The sequence below is a fragment of the Danio rerio genome, chromosome 6, assembly GCF_052040795.2.
Source record: "Danio rerio strain M-AB ecotype USA chromosome 6, GRCz13ab, whole genome shotgun sequence".
Taxonomy (NCBI): Eukaryota; Metazoa; Chordata; class Actinopteri; order Cypriniformes; family Danionidae; genus Danio; species Danio rerio.
Window position 1 is genome coordinate 26956006 of NC_141026.1, and position 20094 is coordinate 26976099.

The 20094-nt window shown below is 37.0% G+C and overlaps 1 long non-coding RNA gene across 11 annotated transcripts in view; it reads left to right on the top strand.

Annotated features, from left to right (window-relative positions):
- Window positions 1–3183: 3183 nt before the first annotated feature.
- The window catches only part of LOC137490211 (uncharacterized), a 178065-nt gene continuing 161154 nt past the window's right edge, over window positions 3184–20094 (top strand). For 7 of the 11 annotated variants that reach the window (XR_015493653.1, XR_015493655.1, XR_015493651.1 and 4 more), the window contains exons 1-4: window positions 3184–3296; window positions 5319–5470; window positions 5915–6030; window positions 14622–14754. This is a non-coding gene — a long non-coding RNA (uncharacterized LOC137490211). Of the gene's footprint in view, window positions 3297–5318; window positions 5471–5914; window positions 6031–14621; window positions 14775–20094 lie in introns of all 11 variants that reach the window. The other 4 variants (XR_015493661.1, XR_015493660.1, XR_015493657.1 and 1 more) reach the window with 2 other exon arrangements.

Genomic DNA, 20094 nt, shown 5'->3' on the forward strand with positions numbered 1-20094 from the left:
ATTGAATAGTTACAATGTAACAAGGACACCTTAAAATAAATTGTAACCAAAAATATCCATCTACTTTTCTTTCCCCTGCTTTTATTATACTGTAGATATAATCAGAAGCTCCCTGTCTCATGTGTGATAGACCCTCACCCTGGACCCTCTGTAAGTCTTCCTCTTTGTGCATGAAACTGTCAGCCATGTTTCACTCCAACGCGATTAGGATTCAGAAGAAAAGAGAAAACAGCTGGTGATGAGTCAGAGTTTGATGGGTGAAGAAGCCCTGGCAATCAAAGCTGAAAAACTATGCCAGCATTTTACCTTCAGCCTGCTCTAGCTCTGGTCAAGGGCATCTTTCTTTGTGCGTGACGCAAGTCGATGCATCTTTGTCACAGGTGCATCTTATTTTTATCCTTTAAACCCTTCCATTCCCCCCACTTCCTTCCCCTCGGCCACTGAAAATGATGGCTGTGGTGATATTTTTCAGCTCAGACATTTTCGAAGTCATCTCACAGTAAGCTGTCAACCTGCACAAGGTTTATACGGTGACATTTACAATCAATAGCCATTTTCAAAAGGCTAACGTTTTTTCATGTCATGGCATGTCTTTGCCTTCCAGTGGAATGACCTGTCAGGCCAAGTCTATGATGTATTTACAGTGGTTTGAGCATTTTGGATTATTTTCATCATCATCGTCATCGTTTTTGTGTGTGTGTGCGTGTGTGTTTTATTTTGACTACCAAATACTATTTCTTATCAATCTTTTTTACTTTTCTCTCTAATTTTAATATTTAGGTCCAGAAAAGTGGGTAAAATCTTAAGTGAAAACAACATCAACAACAACAACAACAACCAAAAAACCCTTACAATTAATATTAAATAGATGGTCCACCTAAATAGAAAAAAATAAAAATAAAATAAGAAACCAGGCTCACTGGAAATGTGACTCAATGCTCCAGGTACATTTCGCTTCACTTTTCAGATGACATCCACAAGAGGTGCTGTAAGCAATTTTTTTTCCCCTCCATTGCAGATAAGGGTTTATTAAACAGCACAGTATGACAAAAAATGCCTGTGGGTATAAAATAGTTGCAATGATATTGTGTTGCTAGTAGCTCATTTTATGACAGCTTAAAAGTAAAAGGCTCAGTTTCTGGCACTAAAAAAGGTTTTGTTTTCTCCAAAACATGTTAAACATGACTTTGGCAACGTTTAATACACTGTTTATTGTTCGGATCATGGTGGAAACTAGGAAATTAATGTTCTGAAAAGTTAGTGCTCTCTCTGTTGGGTTTTGGAATTACCACCTATACCAGTGTTCCCAAAGTGAAGTTCCCTTGGGGGGTCACATGACAAAATGTTATTATTTATTAGATTATCAGGATTACCATATTGTATCTACCAAAAATAAATAAAAGAAAATATTAAAAAATAGTAGTTAATAGTTGCATTACATTGAGACCCTAGGGCAGGGGTCATCAATCTCGGTCCTGGAGGGCCGGTGTCCCTGCAGGATTTAGCTCCAACTTGCCTCAACACACCTGCCTGGATGTTTCAAGTATACCTAGTGAGACCTTGATTAGCTTGTCCAGGTGTGTTTGATTAGGGTTGGAGCTAAGATCTGCAGGACACCGGCCCTCCAGGAACAAGTTTGGTGATCCCTGCCCTAGGGTGATAACATTAAATCAACAACAGAGTAAAAGATTTTACAGAGCAATGGCACTCACATATAATAAAAAATAAATACAAATCACAATAGGGTAAATGCGGAAGTATGCGGAAGTTTTTTTTTAATTTGCCAGTTACCTGGGTCAAGCGCTTTTGGTGAACTGTGTGCAGTTACAAAATCTAAGGATTTAAGGTCTGTATTCTTTAAAAATAAGCGATCTTCACTGCCTGACAGATATCCAATGCAAAGTGGGTCTCAGAATGTACATGAAGCCCTGCATTAAATCCCTTTTTTTCTCGCCATGTCTTTAAAATATTAGCATTTATTTTACTCCAGTATATGCAATGGAGCTTCTGCGCTAGTCTGCTAATTATGATGGGAGCGTGTAAATGGCTTTTCGTCTCGTTTTACGCTTGAGCAACTAAATGAATGCCAAAGTCTATTTAACTGATTATTTGTTTTTTACAATACAACATCCATTCTGTAAAAGGAACGGTATAAAATGGAAAAAAGGCACATTACCCAATTACTGGAAGTTTATCCGTATGGGAAGAAACACAATCTCTGTATATACACTATTGAATATGGAAAGTGGACTTGCTGCGGTCCAATCATTGTGCTCACCTATCTCAGGTGTGATTAATGTTGAAATTAAGCAAATGAATAAATACTATAAAAAGATGGTTGGTTGTTAGACTGTTGCATTTTTGTGATGTCAAATTGCTTGTGTTTATGTAGGCCTGTTAATTTGTGTGTGTGTGCGTGTGTGTGTGTGTGTGTGTGTGTGCATTTGTGCGCAATGTTTGTATATTTATAACAAGAATAGTGGGGGTTGTGACTGAGTCACTGGCATTGTTATTTCAGGGGTCATCTGCTAAAATGTTTGAGATCTCCTGACCACATCCTATACCTAACGAACAGTGAAACAAAAACAAACATGAGATAAAAATATATTCAGTGTACAGCTACAAGAGTTTGTGTTCCACAGGACACATACAAGTGCATCACAATACAACGCTGTACAGTTTGATCAGGTGTTCCCCAGTGGCTGGATGCAGTTAAAGTCACAAACCTTGCCCCTTCTATGTAAACGACGGGCCCTCAAACCATATTAGAAAATCTGATTAAACAATTAAAAGTGCCCTATAATGAAAATCTCGCTGTATAGGCTACCAAGACATGGTAGAATAATAAAAAGATCAGTGGCCTATATGGAAATGGACATACTGTGAGCTACAGACACCACTGTTTCAACGTTTTAATGTAAATTCCACAAGTGTAAAACCCCGGTGGACAACGGGCCAATCAGAATGGGTCGGTCATCCGGACCTAATGAGCAGCCATGTCATTAAGCTCTGAGATCATAAAAAAAGCCCTGGGATGATTAATATACACACCTAATGCTGCGTTTGATAAGCAATAACGTTTTCTAGTGAGACAACAATAATAGTTTTCCTTCTTTAGTTTTTTTAAGCGTATATTTCACTCACTATTTGGGACTTTTATTTTGAAAACGCGAACGCGAATTTGTTTACTGTGCGTTACTGAGCAACAACAGCACGAGGAATGTTCAAACTGGCCTCAGGACAAGAAATGCAAGATTTGCAATTACACATTCATTTCCACTCTGAAGAGGCATAAGGTATGTTTAGTTACATCTTTTGTTAATTTATCGTGTTTGTTGTGAAATTTAATTGGGGTTGTTTCTACAAACACGTGTGTTGCTGAATCATGTCAAATCACTCACCTCAACTGTCATATGCTGCAGAGGTGGATAGTTAGTCCTGGCCAAGTTTCTTTGCCAGTCCCTGGCAGTTTTTTTTCAAAATACAACACCATACTTCTTTATCACTCTCTTTTGTCAAGTTTAATAATAATTTAGTCTTTATCCCTAACAGATCTGGTGAGCAAAATAGGTGAAAGTTACTCTGATGGTACCATGTTCAGTGTACATTATGCTGTGCATGTTTGTGTATCTGTGTGTGTGTGTGTGTCTGTAAGAGCTGCAAGCCAGACCATGCTCATTAATATTCACGATACCAGCCATATGTGGTCAGTCATGGACCTTCTGATTCTATGGCCATTTTATGGAGTGATAAATATGCTTATAAAACCATTTTTGTAGATATTTTTAACTTGAACCTACTACGTAGGTATCAAGGAACAATTGACCTTCTTACGTTAAACCAATAGAGTATTTGGCGGTTGTTGCTAGATCAGAAATGGTTGCGGCCAGAAGTCAAGTAATTATGATTTTTTTATATAATATATAATTTACATAGTGTCTACCCAGGGTTAAACAAGCCAGATCCGGATCCGGATCCGGCACTTCTCAAATCTGATCCGGCATCTCATTTTACAGATCCCTCTCCTCACACGCAGCCCCAGAAAGGTTTGATATTTTAGGATGTTTATTTTTTATTATTTGGATTAGTTTAATTTGAATGTTATTAAAAAAATATTTGAAAAATAATAAAGATTTATCTTGGAGACACAAAATGTATTCTAGAATCACCCATATATATATATATATATATATATATATATATATATATATATATATATATATATATATATATATATATATATATATATATATAATTCAGTACTCAAAATATAGACCAATTCCGACTCATTCCCAAAACTTTTTATTCTACATCTCCAAGGCCTGAGGTTATCCATAAGATACCCTGTGCTGATTTAACCTGACTTAGCATGATCAAACCATACCAGGTTAAATCATTATTTCACCATGTTTCCATCACTCAAGGTCTCATTTTCTGATGCAAAACTACTTAGTTATTTAGCCTGTGAAAGTGAGAGGACCATGTTAATTGTTAATTCCCTGTTTAAATATTCATCGTTCCATACAGACCTGTAATGCTTCAACAACTCCCTCATTTGATGTCAAGTGCCGGTCGAGGAAGGTGTCTTTTCCTTCACATGCCTGTTTCCATGCATAATGTCTGTGATCAATTTTGCATGGGCTCCATAAGATTTATACATGCACGTTGTGTTGTAAAAATAAGCATGTGATGACGGCAGATGATATAAGGGGTTTTTAGAATTTTAAGTGAAAACTGCATCTTTTTTTCATCTATTGTCTAAAGATGAAATGTCAAATGGAAACTTTCCTTAGGGTTGCACTTTGAATGTATCATTATTGAAAGATATTAAGGATCAGCTCCGTTATCCGGTGTAAAAATGTACCATGGATAGCCTTCAGGTAAAATATGAATGATTCAATTTGAATTATTATAATGTATTTCACTAATATGAGTGTATGAACTGCATAATTCATATCATAAAAATAACACTACTTTTTTGTTCTTGATAAAAATGGCACAAAATCTCACCTCAGATTTTTCGCTAATGGATATGTTACTTTTAGATTTCATAATTTCATCTGAATACCAGCATTTGTCAGATTAATTTCCAGGTTAATTGATCTAATTTTGTGTTTAGAAAGCAGTAATCTCTGTCATTTTATTATGTTGATATTTGCAGTTATTTGCACCTATTTGTGAAGTTAAAGACAATTTTATAAGTTGGCATTTCACTGCTGGATAATAACAGGCACATAAGTTATGATGTGGTATGTCCAAGCTCCACTGAAGAAAAAAAGATTTCTGCAAACAATTTTTATGTGTTGAATTTAAACAAGGGGCTGCACGGTGGCACAGTGGGTAACACGATCACTTCACAGCAAGAAGGTCGCCGGTTTCTGTGTGGAGTTTGCATGTTCTCCCTTTGTCTGCGTGGTTTTCCTCCAGTTTTCCCCACAACCCCAAAGACATGCACTGTAGGTGAATTAAGGTAGGCTAAATTGTTTGTAGTGTGTGCGTATGTGTGAATGAGTGTGTATTATTAATAATGTATGTATTATTATTAATACTAATGAGTGTATATTACAGATTATAAAAGGGACTAAGCCGAAAATAAAATGAATGAATGAATTAATTAATTTAAACAAACAAATTAAATTGAGTAATATCTTCATTTGTTTGTTCAAATTTAGTCCAAATAAATTGTTCACAATCACTTAATGTAAAAAAAAGGAAATTTTAAGAATCATCTTTAAATTATGATTTATTTTTTTAGTGTAGTGCTATTATTTTAAAATGTAAAATTTACTCTTTTTGTTATTAATTAATATTACCATGCTTTAGTGTACATTTCTGAGATTTCCCTTTAAAGGGCACCTATGATAAAAATCATTGTTTGTAAGATGTTTTTTATTTTTTTATTTTCTGATGTTAGGATCTCAACCCCAAATCCCTCAACAACCCCCCTTGGAGATTTGCTTCATTCTTGTCTGTCACTGTGCTGCTGATGCGTGAGACGCTGCAGGAGAAGCTACACCCATCATAGCAATAGTAAGCGTTCTCTTTGTATCTGACACGCACGTGGGAACGGTAGGCGGGGAGAACTAGCTCATTCAAATTGAAGCCACAGGCAACAAAAACAGCTACAAAGTAAAAACTGCTCAAATTTTCAATATTTACAAAGGTATAATAAATAATCTGATGGGTATTTTGAGCTGGAACTTTACAGACACATTCTGGAGATAATTCTGAAATCTTGAAAAAAGGTGCCCTTTTAATAAAACTTTAAGATTAACTGAGTGAGATATAGATTTGCATTTATATGTTAAAATTAGCTAAATAATTAAATTATAGTTAAATAATACACATACTGGGTATATACAGTCTGAATAATTGGTAATGCTTAATGTAATTAAACTTATAACTATACCAAATAAATGCACTTCAAAAGAGTTTATTAAATTCTTCTTAATATATTTTAAATATACAGCTTAAGTCAAACATATTAACCCTTCTGAATTATTAGCCCCCGTCATTATTTTATCCCCAATTTCTGTTAAAACAGAAAGAAGATTTTTCAACACATTTCCAAATATAATAGTTTTAATAACTCAATTGTAATAACTGATTTATTTTATCTTTGCCATGGTGACAGTAAATAATATTTGACTAGATATTTTTCAAGACACTTCTATTCAGCTTAAATTGGCATTTAAAAGTTTAACTAGGTTAATTAGATTAACTAGGTTAGGATAATTAGGCAAGTCATAATGATGATTTGTTCTGTAGACTATCGAAAGAAAAATACCTTAAAGGGGCTAATAAGTTTGACCTTAAAATCATAAAAAAAAATTCAAATTAAAAACTGCCTTTATTTTTATTTGATAAAACAAATAAGACTTTGTCCAGAAGAAAAAAAAAATATTACTATACTATGAAAATTCCCTTGCTTTGTTAAACATCATTTGGGAAATATTTTAAAAAGAAAAAATATTAATTGAAAGGGGGGCTAATAATTCTGACTTCACCTGTATGTAAGACTTTAATTGCACATTGCTTAAACATTGCCGCTAGTAATTTGTAGAGCAGTTTTAAATGTAGTGATAATTTGACAAGTGGTCATTTTTTTTTTTTTCAGCTGTAAAATAGTTAAAGTACTTCCAGGGTCACATTTAGTCACCTTAACCAGCCATGCAATAAAACCACAGTGAACAGGGGAGCGATAGTCACACAAAGTGTGTGTGTGTGTGTGTGTGTGTGAAAGAGAGAGGAGCCATGAATCAATCTGTGTAATAGGGGGAAGGCCAAATGTAATAAATAATACAATAACAAGCCAAACTAATGAGCCGTTGCCAAGGTGAATTTCACAGAATAGTCCCCCTGTACAAAACCCCACTAATAATCCAGGGGAGCCAGCGGATGATAAAGCGGCGCCATAAGGCAACACCTGCGCAATTAAAACAGAGGATTCTTTCCCAACGTTACATTAATTTCAGCCTTTTGTAAAGGCCCAATGAGCACGCTAATAATCTAGTCTACTTGACTCCGTGTCTAGCCAAAACAGGGTGTCTAATTAGGTAAAGGTAATTAATTAGAGATAAACGGAGCTAATCAAGAGCCGTTAGCGCTCTGTCTGTCTCGTCATTAAGACACACAGGCATCTTATTCTCTCATTGGCTGATTCAGCAGCTCTTTAGCTATTGCCCAGAAAAGTGCACTTTTAACAGTAAAGCAGTTACCACTCCTCTACATGCCAGCTCATTGGAAACTAGCACTTACTGTATGAAATGAATCAAATCTATCCAGTAAGCCGTATATACAGCACATATATAATTAAATAAATGAAGCAAAAAGTTCAAATGATGCCACCCGTTCTTGTTAATTGCAAATGTCTCATTCAAGCTTTTTGATGGCAGGATTCATATGAGTGTCATCAGCCACTTCATTACCGAAAATCTGTTAACATGATTTTGATGATATGATGATAAAAGCTAGCTTAGCGGACCCTTGCGTTTCCTCTCACCATTAATTGGTGGAGTTGTGCGCTCTGATTGTGCTGATGGTGAGGGAAGTAGTGTGATGTTTAACACAGCATCACATTAGCGAAAATGAATAAAAATAACATGGATATGAATTTGCGTATTACCTCTCACCCCCTCCTGGGGGAAAATGTATCAGGACTTGTGCTTCGCAAAATAACGGCTTGCTTCTCCGAAAGTCTCGTCAACGTTTCAGCTCTAATTATGAAAAGTGGAGCACTAAGCAGAAGCCAGAACTCGCTCGAGACAAATCCCGAGCAGAGACTAAGTTCAAACAGGAAGGCCTCTACTCTGATGCGCATGTACCCATCATGTCCAATTGTCTGTGATTAAAATCCCTCTCTCTGCTACGGCTGGGACGAGATTACAAAAGTTGCACTTTCATGGTTAGCCTAATGAATGTTGACTCTGCATGCGAAGGGAAGGGCGACAAACAGGAGGAGAGGAGGAAAATGGGAATAAGACATTAAAAAAGCGCTAGATCTTGAAAAGCTTTGGCGAGTAGGATTTTTTTTTTCTCTTCTCTTCTTTGGCGTGCGTGTTGTGGGACGTTTGAGCTTAAGAATATTTTAGGGATTGCTATTATTTCCCCCTCCTCCTTCGTCCTCATACACGAGGGACTCGTCTCCTACAAGGAGGCAGGCCGTTCCCTCGACACGCATCATTAGAGGGTTTTTTACAAGCGACAAGCAGGCTATTTGGCTGTCATTGGGATTGTTTGAAGAGAATATGTTTATCTGCCGTTTACTCTAGGGGGGCTGGCATCACAGAGAAAGGCAAGCAGATAACCATGAGCACTTGACACCACTGTTATGCATTTGTCAATATTAAGGATAATAGGTGGGGACCGCTGTCATTAAATTGGCAGATCTCTGCACACAGATATCACAAATATTGCTAGACCTTTGACTTGTATTGACTGATATGAGATGGCCGCAGAGATCGTTGCTGCAGTCAGTGCTAATTGCTAAGCTGAAGTATTTAAACAGATGGTAGTCCATTCCGATTTCTGTAACAAGTATTTGGAATATAAAGATCTGATTGTTCTAGAAAATGAATATGGTTTATATATACTTTCTCCAAACAATCAAGCAAACAAATACATAATGAAGGACTACAGTTTTATTTAAGCTGTCCTTGTTAAAGTGTAACTATTCATTTACTTAGTAATATTAATTATTTAAATATGGTTAGGGTTATGTGAGTTAGGTTTTTGGTTAAGTTGCATCTAATTATGCATACTTAAGGGCATGGATCAATTTTAGCAAAGGAAACTTAAAAAAAAAGTTCCAAGAGGTTGATATAAAATTTTGTATAAAGCTTCTCCTGCATTATACAAAATATGTGTGTGTGTGTGTATATATATATATATATATATATATATATATATATATATATATATATATATATATATATATATATATATATATATTTATTTTTATATATATTTATTTATATACATATATATTTAACGATGTTTAAACGATGCTTGTGCAGTTGTGTCGAATAGTATGCACTTATGGGAGTTATATGGTACGTCTACATTACTGTCTTTTGCAGACAGCAAAATATATGCTATAGGCTAGTTAACCTTAGCATAGCTTCCCGTCACTTTTTATTAACTTGAAACTCCTCAAATACATTTGGGCACCCAGAAAAAGAGTGCTGCTGAGCCATTTCTTGGTCCTCCACCAGTCAAAAGAAAAAAAAACCTTCAGGTTCTGTGTGGAAGTATTTTACAGTCAGTTGTGCTGCAGATAAAACAAAGTGATACTGTATAATGTGTGCAAAAGTGAAATCAGCAGAGGCAGAGATATTAAACATCTGTCAACATCTTCTATCTATAATCATTCATTCATTTCTTTTCGGCTAAATCCCTTTATCAATCTGGGGTTGCCACAGTGGAATGAACCACCAATTTATCCAGCATATGTTTTATGCAGTGGCTGCCCTTCCAGCTGCTACCCAGCACTGGGAAACATCCATACACTCTCTTTCACACACATACAATAGGGACAATTTAGCTTACCCAATTCACCTGTATTGCATGTGTTTGGACTGTGGGGGAAACCGGAGCACCCGGAGGAAACCCACGCCAACATGGGGAGAACCCAGTCGGGGCTCGAACCAGCAACCTTCTTGCTGTCAGGCGACAGTGCTACTCACTGTGCCACCGTGCAACCTTCTATGTAATGTATTATCACATGCACTAAAAGCATCCTCTCCTGATACTGTCTGCCAACCCCCCACAAGCATCAATCCTCTCAATCAGCCCAGCTATGTTCTGCTAAATCCTCCACAAGCACCAAACCATTAACACAGCCACATTCTGCCCCAGCAAGTCAGTTTCAAACATAAAAAAAACAAAAAACTTTGTGTCTGTTTTGTGGCTGGCAGATGACAATAGCAGGGCTGTATCTTTTAGTATTATATAGAATACTTTTGTTCTGCCAGATCCCCCAGGCAGGGTTTTATTTAGATTTATTTTGTTAATTTTAGATTTTGGAATTCTGTGCTTTGGAAAGAAGTTCTTTCAGAAGAAGAACAGTTTTTTGAAGTATTATTTGTTTTAATCTGTCTATTCAGTGTCCTTCAACAAAAACGGTGGTGGTGGGTTTTATAATATTCACAATGGTATTTTATTAGTTGTTGGTTTAACCATGGATGAGATAATGGCTTCTATGTTATTTTCTTTTCAATGACGTTTCTTGTCACATGTTCAAAAACAACAGCCAATATTGCATATCTATAATTTATATAATGGGTATAATTAAACAATACTTTCACTATAACGTAAATTAGAAGTGTAATAGAAAAAATATATATTTTTGCGCCATTTTGAATTTTACTCTAATAAAATTCCCTATATATATATATATATATATATATATATATATATATATATATATATATATATATATATATATAATACCCTAATATATATATATATATATATATATATATATATATATATATATATATATATATATATATATATATATATATATATAGATAGATAGATAGATAGATAAATAGATAGATAGATAGATAGATAGACAGACAGACAGACAGACAGACAGACAGACACACACACACACACACACACACACACACAAAACCCCAAATCAGAAAAAAAAGAAATATTTGGGACAGTATGGAGAATGCAAATAAATTGATTGTAATTATGGTTTGGTACAAAAGCAGCACTCAAGAAAATTCTAGTCCTTTAGGAACAAAGATGGGCCACGGATCGCCAGTTCGTCAACTATTATGTGAGAAAATTATTGAAAGTTTTAAAAACAATGTTTCACGAAGAAAGATAGGAAGACATTTTTGTATTTCACCTTCAACAGTGCATAACATAAGAAAAAGGTTTAAGGAATCTGGAGGAATTGCAGTGCATAAAGGCGCAGGCCTAAGCTGAACAATCGTGATCTCCAATCCCTCAGGCAGCACTGCATCGAAAATCATAATGCATCTATAAACGATCATTATGTTGTTACATCTACAAATGCCAATTAAAACTGCACTGTGCCAAAAGGAAGCCTATGTTAACAGTGTCCAGAAGCTCCATAGACTTCTCTGGGATCAGAGGCATCTGGGATGGAGCATTACACAGTGTAAACATGCACTGTGGTCAGACGAATCAGAATTTCAGGTATTTTTTGGGGGGGTGAAATGGACACTGTGCACCAGACAGAAGAATAAAAGGATAATTTGGGCTATTATCAGCAACATGTCCAAAAACCAGGTTAGGAGGTTGTGTCAGTGCCCTTCGCAAAGGGTACTTGCACTTCTGTGATGGCACTATTAATGCTGAAAATTACATACATGTAGAGGTTTTGGAGCACAATATGCTGCTTTTTTTTCCAGGGACGCCCATGCATATTTCAACAAGACAATGCAAAACCTCATTCTCTTATAAATTTCTGGCTGTGGAGGAAGAGAATACTGGTACTTGACTGGCCTGCCTGCGTCCCGACCTGTCTCCAGTAGAGAATGTGTGGTGCATTTTGAAGCACAAAATGCGACAATGAAGACCCTATACTGTTTCCCACCTTAACTGACTTGTTCACGGAAAAAAAAAAAAAAATGGGACAGAATTACACCTGAAACACGTCCCTATACAACTTTTAAGTCTTTAGAAATGGCAACATAACAAGGGGTAAATGCTTTACTGTTACAACTTTTTATTTATTTATTGCACAAACCAAAATTGGAATTTGTGGAGAAAAAAAATCATGAGGATCCTTTTTTAAGAAAGTATGGTAGAGAAAAAAGGGTGGAATGCTAAAGAACATTTTAGTTCAGTTCGCTGAGTTTGTGTGAAAACAGGACAGTGGCCAAGAATGTGTTTCAAAAAGAAAAGTGAATGTGACGAAGGGATGTGTGTTGTGTGTGTATGTGTGTGTGAACGCAGACATGATGGACTGTCAGACAAGAAACGAGGGACGATAATACGGCCATCACCGACCCAAAGTGTAGGGTGTGTGACTGCTAGAGTGTGTGCGGCATTTCCAATTGAAATGAGACAGAACGGAGGCATACAGATCCTCATTATCCCATTTCCCTCAGGGGGAGCGAAGGCAGCCTTTCAGTCAGAGAAAGACAAGAAGAAAACGCTCTCTCTCTTTCTGTCTCTCTCTCTCTTCCCTTTCTCTGTTGCTCTTGCTCTCTCATTGTCTTTCTCCCTCTGTGACATGAATATTTGTTGGGGGGAGGAGCACAGCAGAGGAAAACTACATCAAATTACAGTTAACAAACAAACAAATCGTGTGGTGGTGCTTGCCGAGCGGTGTAGCTCACCCTCTGAATCTGGGTTCCGTTTAGAGCTGGATTCACCAGGGGGGGAAATGTGCCCAATACGAGATACAGGTCACATCACATTTCCCAGCGGATCCCTGACAGTGAGGGAACAGGCCGCACATCACACGGACACGTCCTGTAGTATCGACTTCAGAGCGGCTGATTGCGCCAGCACCCGCCGGCGCTGTTTAGATAGTTTGACTACATCAAGCTCCTCTTCTCCATGCCTCTTACTGGTGCGATTAGAGAGGGGAGAAGATGAAAGGTGCTTGGTGTATTTTTAAAATTGTTGATTTTCCCCTCTAATGATAGCTGGTGCAATTAAGCACTGGCTTCAGGCTCTCTGTGTCCTTGTGTGAAAAATCTCAATTATATATGTGTGAGAGTGAGAGTGTGAGCGCTTGTGTATGAATACGCGCGCAGGATTTGAAGCATGAGCGTGCATGTGTGTTTTCTGGAGATTGAGTGTGGCATGTGTTCGTGTACGTTGGTTTTCAAGGTTGCAAATGGTTGTGTTTATGTCACATCCAGCATGTCTAAGTTACTGTCATGTTTCATATGTACAATTCAGAGCTACCATACAAATGCAGGCTTATGGGTTGGATGGGTGTTAAATAACTCTTTGTTCAACTATTTAAGACACTTCTAATAAATTTCAGACAAAGTACATAAAATATCACTTTTAATTGAAACAATATTGTTTTATTTGTAACAATGCACTTGGTAAAAATGCTAATTTAGGTTAGGGTATTTTCTATTTATTTACCCTTTTGTAGGTTCATAATCAAATAACAGTTATTTTTATTGACATTTTTAGTCATATGGAACAACATATTGTTTGTGGTCATGTGAATTACACTGCAATAAACAGGTAATGAGCTGTTTACCTTTTCTGTTATTTTACAGATTGTTTCTATTTAATGCATTACACAATGCGTTGTTTCAGTTGCTATAAACATGTAATTTGAATGTAGAGCTACATTTTCAACATCAAAGCTTTTAGAGTAGACTTTAAGGTCTTTTGATAAACACAGTAGCAGTTTAGAGGAGAGTTGTGTCAGAATTTACCTGTAACTTGGAATTGATGGTGCTTTTCTGTTAAAAAAAATAATAATGATGAAATAATAATGAGACCGAAATTTGATAACCACAATACTGTTTAAAAGGGTCTAATGAAAATATATAAAAAGAATGAAAAATAATATTTGCTAAAATTGTAATTGGAATGCAGTTTTTTTCCTTATACTTAATTGAAGAGAGCTTTTGCATGTATTTGTTTAGTAAACCTAATCCTATATTATAATATATAATTAACTTTTTTGTAAAATAATTTTAGCGGTTAAACACCTTAATTATGTTTAATGTTGCAAAAAGTCCAACTCGGGCTCATTCTGAAAACGTACCGCTATATTCATTTCTGGAAAGCACCAAATACTTCCCAGGAGCTACGTTTTTTTTGCAGTTTTTGCTTTCGTGAATCTACCAAAGGTTGCTGTGTACGCTTTTTCAGATATCAAATTTTTCTCGCGAGTGCTGTTCGCACATGCTATTTATGTGAAAATCCACCAGAGGCTGCTGTTGACTGATTGTTGACTAACCACCCCACTCCTTTCTTAAACCCAACCAATAGTGTTTTTTAAAGCACAGATTGACCCGCCGACCCACCTTCCTAAACCCAACTGAAAGTTTTTTTATACGAAATGCAAAAAAGAAAAGCCCTGATTTTTAACTAGTTTTCAGATTTTACCACATTATCACCCTGTTATTTCTTTTTGGCTTCTGTTTTTGTCTTACCAGCTTTCTGGAACAGTTCTCCGTGGGACTCGAACACATCGTCGTAGTCAGTTGCTCTCTGCATCTCAAGTCCACCGACGTACATGGCGAGCAAACTGGACAAACTGGTAACAGCGGGAAAGCCATCTAAACAGAGGTAAGCGGTCACCTGTTAACGTGAAAAGGAATGGTGTCATACCACCCCATAGCATTCATTTTAAAGACGAAATGCTGCCATACTTCTGGCTATATCATTTGCGATGTCCATAAAAGTATATAGGGCTATGTTTTCAAAGTCTGCATTACAATATTTTTTCTTTCAGGCAGACCATTAAATAACACTGTAATGAAGTTTACGGCCCTTTGGCCGCCGGGAAGAAGGAGGCGGAGAACCGACGGAGTTTAAAAATGATTTATTAATAATAATGAGGGCAGCTCCTCACGGAGACTGCCATTTAAATCAAAACAAACGGACGGCAGCTCCTCGCGGAGACTGCCGTCAAACTGAAAGCAAAAGTAAAATAACATGCCCGGGCCGGTCCTCTCTCGGCTTCCTCTGCCATCGGTCCTCCCTTTATGGTCCAGAGCTCCTTCCGTGGGATCCGAGGCAGGTGCGCACCGCACGTGTATCCACTCACGCGGTGGCCTCACCCCGTTCCCACGGCTCTCGGCCACGCCCCCTCGCCACAAACACACACTCGACTCTCAGAAATTTTGTAAAATACAACCAATGAGATGTCTCAGGCTCAAGCAAAAGTTAATTTATATATTAGGTATACAAAGGTTGTAACAGTACATGTATTTATCCTGAGTCATTACGGAGTATACATCACAGTTGGGTTCATATACTCCAAAGAATACAGTCAGAGCCTGATGTGTCAGTGACTGGTGCCTTTAGTGTACATTCTTAAAGATGCAGTATGTAAGTTTGACACCCAGTAGTTGAACTAGGTATTGAACTCCTGCATCAAAACAAACGCAGGCGCAGGTTCCCAGAATGAGTATATGAGCGAGTGATTTAAACCGTGTTCTAACTAAAAGCAACAGCACACAAAAGTTTGACACCCGGTGGTTGAACTAGGTGTTGCACAATGCCTGGTTCAAAACACAGCAAGCACAGGTTGCCAGATTGAAGACAACAGAAGTGTGCCTAACTATCGAGCCTAAAGGCTGATATAAGGCTGATTTGAGAGTTCGAAAGAAAAGCAACAGCACACAAAAGAAGAAATATTTTCCATATTACAAAGAGTTTTTGTCCTTACCAACACCTCGAATTGATATATTAGGAACGGCTTCTATTTCTCACAGGTGAACAACAGAAAGCTATGACAATGGTCCACTGCTTTGGAACTGATATTGAGAAGCTGGGCTGCATCTGCATCCACAGCACTTACGTGCAAGTCGCTGCTAATAACGAGAGTTTATAAATGGTCACTCATGTTCATAAAGCATATGTTTACTAGAAAAACAACGTGAATATAATACTCAGTTCCATCTTGTGAGCACAGAAGCCAGTCTGCAGTCCCATATAGACGTGCACAAGGATTGAGAACGAGTTGTTCGCTGTACCTGCTGTTGCATTAGCAAAAGATTAAAGGACTTTCCGTGCTATCATTTTCATTACAAGAGATTTCGGTTTCAAAGCTTACTGAATTAATGTTTTCTGTTGTTTTAGGAGAGGGTTGAGCATTTTTTGCATTTTTGCATTCATTTTGCGCTTTTGTTACACAAGACAAAGTGCTAGTGCTGTAACCAGTTGTAACAAAACACTCCTGCATGTTCAAACTAAACAGAAAAAAAAGCTAGCTATGGCTATTTGTTGGTTATTGTACCCAACCAACATCGAACCGTGTGCCCCAAATTGAGGTACATACTGAATCGTGAATTCTGTATACCATTACACCCCTACAGTTTAAAGAAAGTCACTGAACTGAGTATTTGTAGCGGAGCATTTCATTTACTTAGCATTGTGAACACTCATTACTTGTGCCAGCCTCTTTCAGCAAGCATCCCATCGCCCCTTGACTTCAGCCCTGTGAAATCCGCTGCAATTTTGCAAGCAGTCACTTGGTTTGGTGGAGGATGAAAAGAAGAAAAAAAAAGTGTTTTTAGCAGAGGCTGTGAAGAGGGAATTGAGAGGAACACTTTTTCTATTCCTGTTTGATGCACCCTCCATACCTCAGGGCACAGTTCTGAAAAATCTGGTGTGAACTTTTGGCACTTAAATGCTAAAACGTGACTGATTTTGGATGATAATAGGCGCCTTAATAGGAGTGGATCCCCAGCAATGGCTTCCAGTGCTGTTTCCTCCTGACTTAATGAAATTTGAGCAGACAGTTGGAGGGAGGGCGAAAAGACAGAGGAAGAGAGTGAGAAAAATAGCACAAGGCATGATCCTCCTTGCCGGCAGAGAGGAGAACGGATCTTACAGCTCCCCTTTTGTTTGGGAGGTGGGTTGATGGCCACGAGAGCATCAGGTCAATACCAATAAAAGAAAGAGTCTAATACCATACACCTGCACTTGGTGCAAAATAAACAAAAGGAATTCTCTTCCCAGCGGCTTCAAGTAATATTTTGTTCAAGCTTTTAACATATTTATCGGTTTGTTTTGTTTACAGAATAAAGCAGGTATTAATTATCCTAATTTGCCACCACTTGAGTATTATTACACTCTAATAAGTGCTTAGTAAGACTGTAATTACATGTTAATTAACATGAATAACTTGCCACTCTAATGTCTAATTGCTCTCTGATACTTCAGCATGTATTAATCACTGGCCATCCCAATGAATACCCCATTTACAAGAGCCGTGCCTCATCTTAACTACTGATGAATTTAAAGAATACTGAGGTGAGGATGCTGTGAGTGCAATTGATAAGATGAATCGAGGTGTGCAGGTCAACTGAATGTGTTCTTTAAACTTGACCACCGCTGTAAATCACCTCCTAAACACCTGCAGATGGTATATCATGGCAGTATATTTTTTATTACTAGCGATTAAAATACATATGTTGATTATTATATTTTTATTTTATGCTAAACATCATTAGAGTATGAGTATAAGTAAATGATAAGAATAACTAAATGTCCATGAAGTTTCATGAAGATAATTTGCACATTATAATATATAAAATCTCTTTTTTTTAATTAGCAAATAACAAAACCATCTGCAATTTTCTCACTTTTTTTATTTGTTTTAAACCCTCAGATTTCATATTGCTATATACAGTTGTATATCTCTGTCAAGTAATGACTTTTACTTGACTTTTACTCTACTTTTTTTGCACTCAAAAAATAATTTTCTGCTTGTTCAAACTACTTATTTATAATGAGCTGAATCAACACAATTTGTGTGGGTTTTTGTAGGATAACATTATTGTTTTATGTTCAGTCAACTTAAATTTGTAAAAAAAAAAAAATAACTAACTTAATTGATTTTTGTGAAGACAACAGGAAGGAATTGTGTGCAACCTTGCATTTTTACAATGAGCAATCCATAAATAAAATGGTTATTTATACTGCTTTTACGTGATGTACAAATCTCAGTTCCAAAATTCTGACGCTTATGACTGATTTAATGAACCAGCGTCACAAATTATTTAAATTTGGTTTGAAACAACGAAGAGTAAGTGTCCATTAATTTAATTTTGTTAAATGCATATATGGACTGATGGTTATAAGCTGCAAGGTTTAAATTTTTGTGTTGTTTTCCTTACAATAAATTCAAATTGCATATAATTTTACACAGAAATGTTTAGTAAGCAATTTATTTCTGCAATAAAATCATCTTTACTCATTGTTTATGACTTACGGTTACAATGAGGATTTTAACATTTACAGACTGGCATACCTTGTTCAAACCACCTGTTTAAAATGAGCTGAAACAACACAATTCTTGTAATTTCTTTGGCCAGTTTATTTGTTTATGTTTAGTCCACTTAAATTTGTAAACCCTTAAGTCAACTTAAGCGTTTTGTGTTAGAATAACAATAAGGAATTGTGTTGCTCGAATGACCATATCAACATATTTATCTGTTTGTTTTGTTTAGAATAAAGCAGGTATTAATTTTCCTAATTTGCCACCTCTTGAGTATTATTACACTCTAACAAATGCTTAATAAGACTTGCATGTTAATTAACATGAATAACTTGCCACCCTAAAGTCTAATTGCTCTCTGATACTTCAGCATAGATTAATCACTGTCCATTCCAATGAATACCCCATTTAAAAGAGTCACGCCTCGTTTTAACTACTGATAAATGGAAAGAATACAGAGGTGAGGATGCTGTGAGTGCAATTGATAAGACGAATCTTCCTGTCGAGGTGTCCGGGTCAACTGAATGTGTTCTTTAAACTTGACCGCCGCTGTAAATCACCTCATAAACACCTGCAGACGTCCTGTGGTGTTCTGTCACAAACTGACAGAGCATTTGTTCAGAAGTTTAATTAGCTGCGAGCCTTGAATTCAGAGTGGGCCTGTAAATATAATTCTTATTTCTTTTAATCCAGCCTCTTTGTTGTGCCCTGGGTGCTGTGCTGTGCAATACATATGTGTTAAAAGATAGATCAAGACAGAAAGAGAGAGAGTTGGAGAGCAAAGCAAAAACTGTGAATGGACCTAAATTACAGTGTAATGTTCACCCTAACTTCAATAACAAGTCATTAGCGAACTGTCAGAGAGTTTCATTTATTTGTTATTATGGTGCCCACAGCGAAAATCACAGAGCTGAGAATGTATGCTGACTGCAATTAGACTAGAAGAAAGAATGCACAAAATATCCTTTAACGGCACATTGTCGAGAAATGGAGAAGTGAGCAACATTTTAACGCCTCTGTGCATCGTTTTCATGCCTTGTTTCTGGTGTAATTTGCAATAATGGTGTTTGCATCATCAGCATCCTTATTATCATATCATGAACCATGGGAGAGCGTGTAATCAGGTTGATGTGTTTTAGAGGCACTTTCTCCTCCGTGTCTCTCAGGCAGGGATAAAACACAGCAGGTCCTCCCTCTGAAAGAGCCGGAAAGCGCCGGCAGTGTCGCACGAGCTCGCATTATTATTATCATTTCTGATGCGTTTAATAGCCCCTGTTTTAGCTTTGAAGACAATCTTTAGGGAATATTGAATCAGAGCATTATTTTCTGCCCTGGATTCCTTGCGCAGACAAAACTCTGTTAATTAGCCCCATACCTATAAGCAGACTCTTCCTCTTCCCTCATCCTTCGTGATATTATTAACCGTGACTCCTTCCACCCCCCCCATCCTCGTTTCTACTCTCCCCCAGTGTTGTTTTGTAATCAGAATACCCCATTGGCGCTCATGTTTTTTGCATGCATGATTGGGCTGAGCATTTTTTCACCCAACATCCTCTTCTCCCATTAGAGCCGAGGCCTGAGGAAGGGCCTGGGAGTGAAGTGAGCGCATTGGAAAAGACCCTTAGTATCCTCTAGACTTTCCTAATGCTCTGTGCCGTTCAGAACCTCTTTAGAGATAG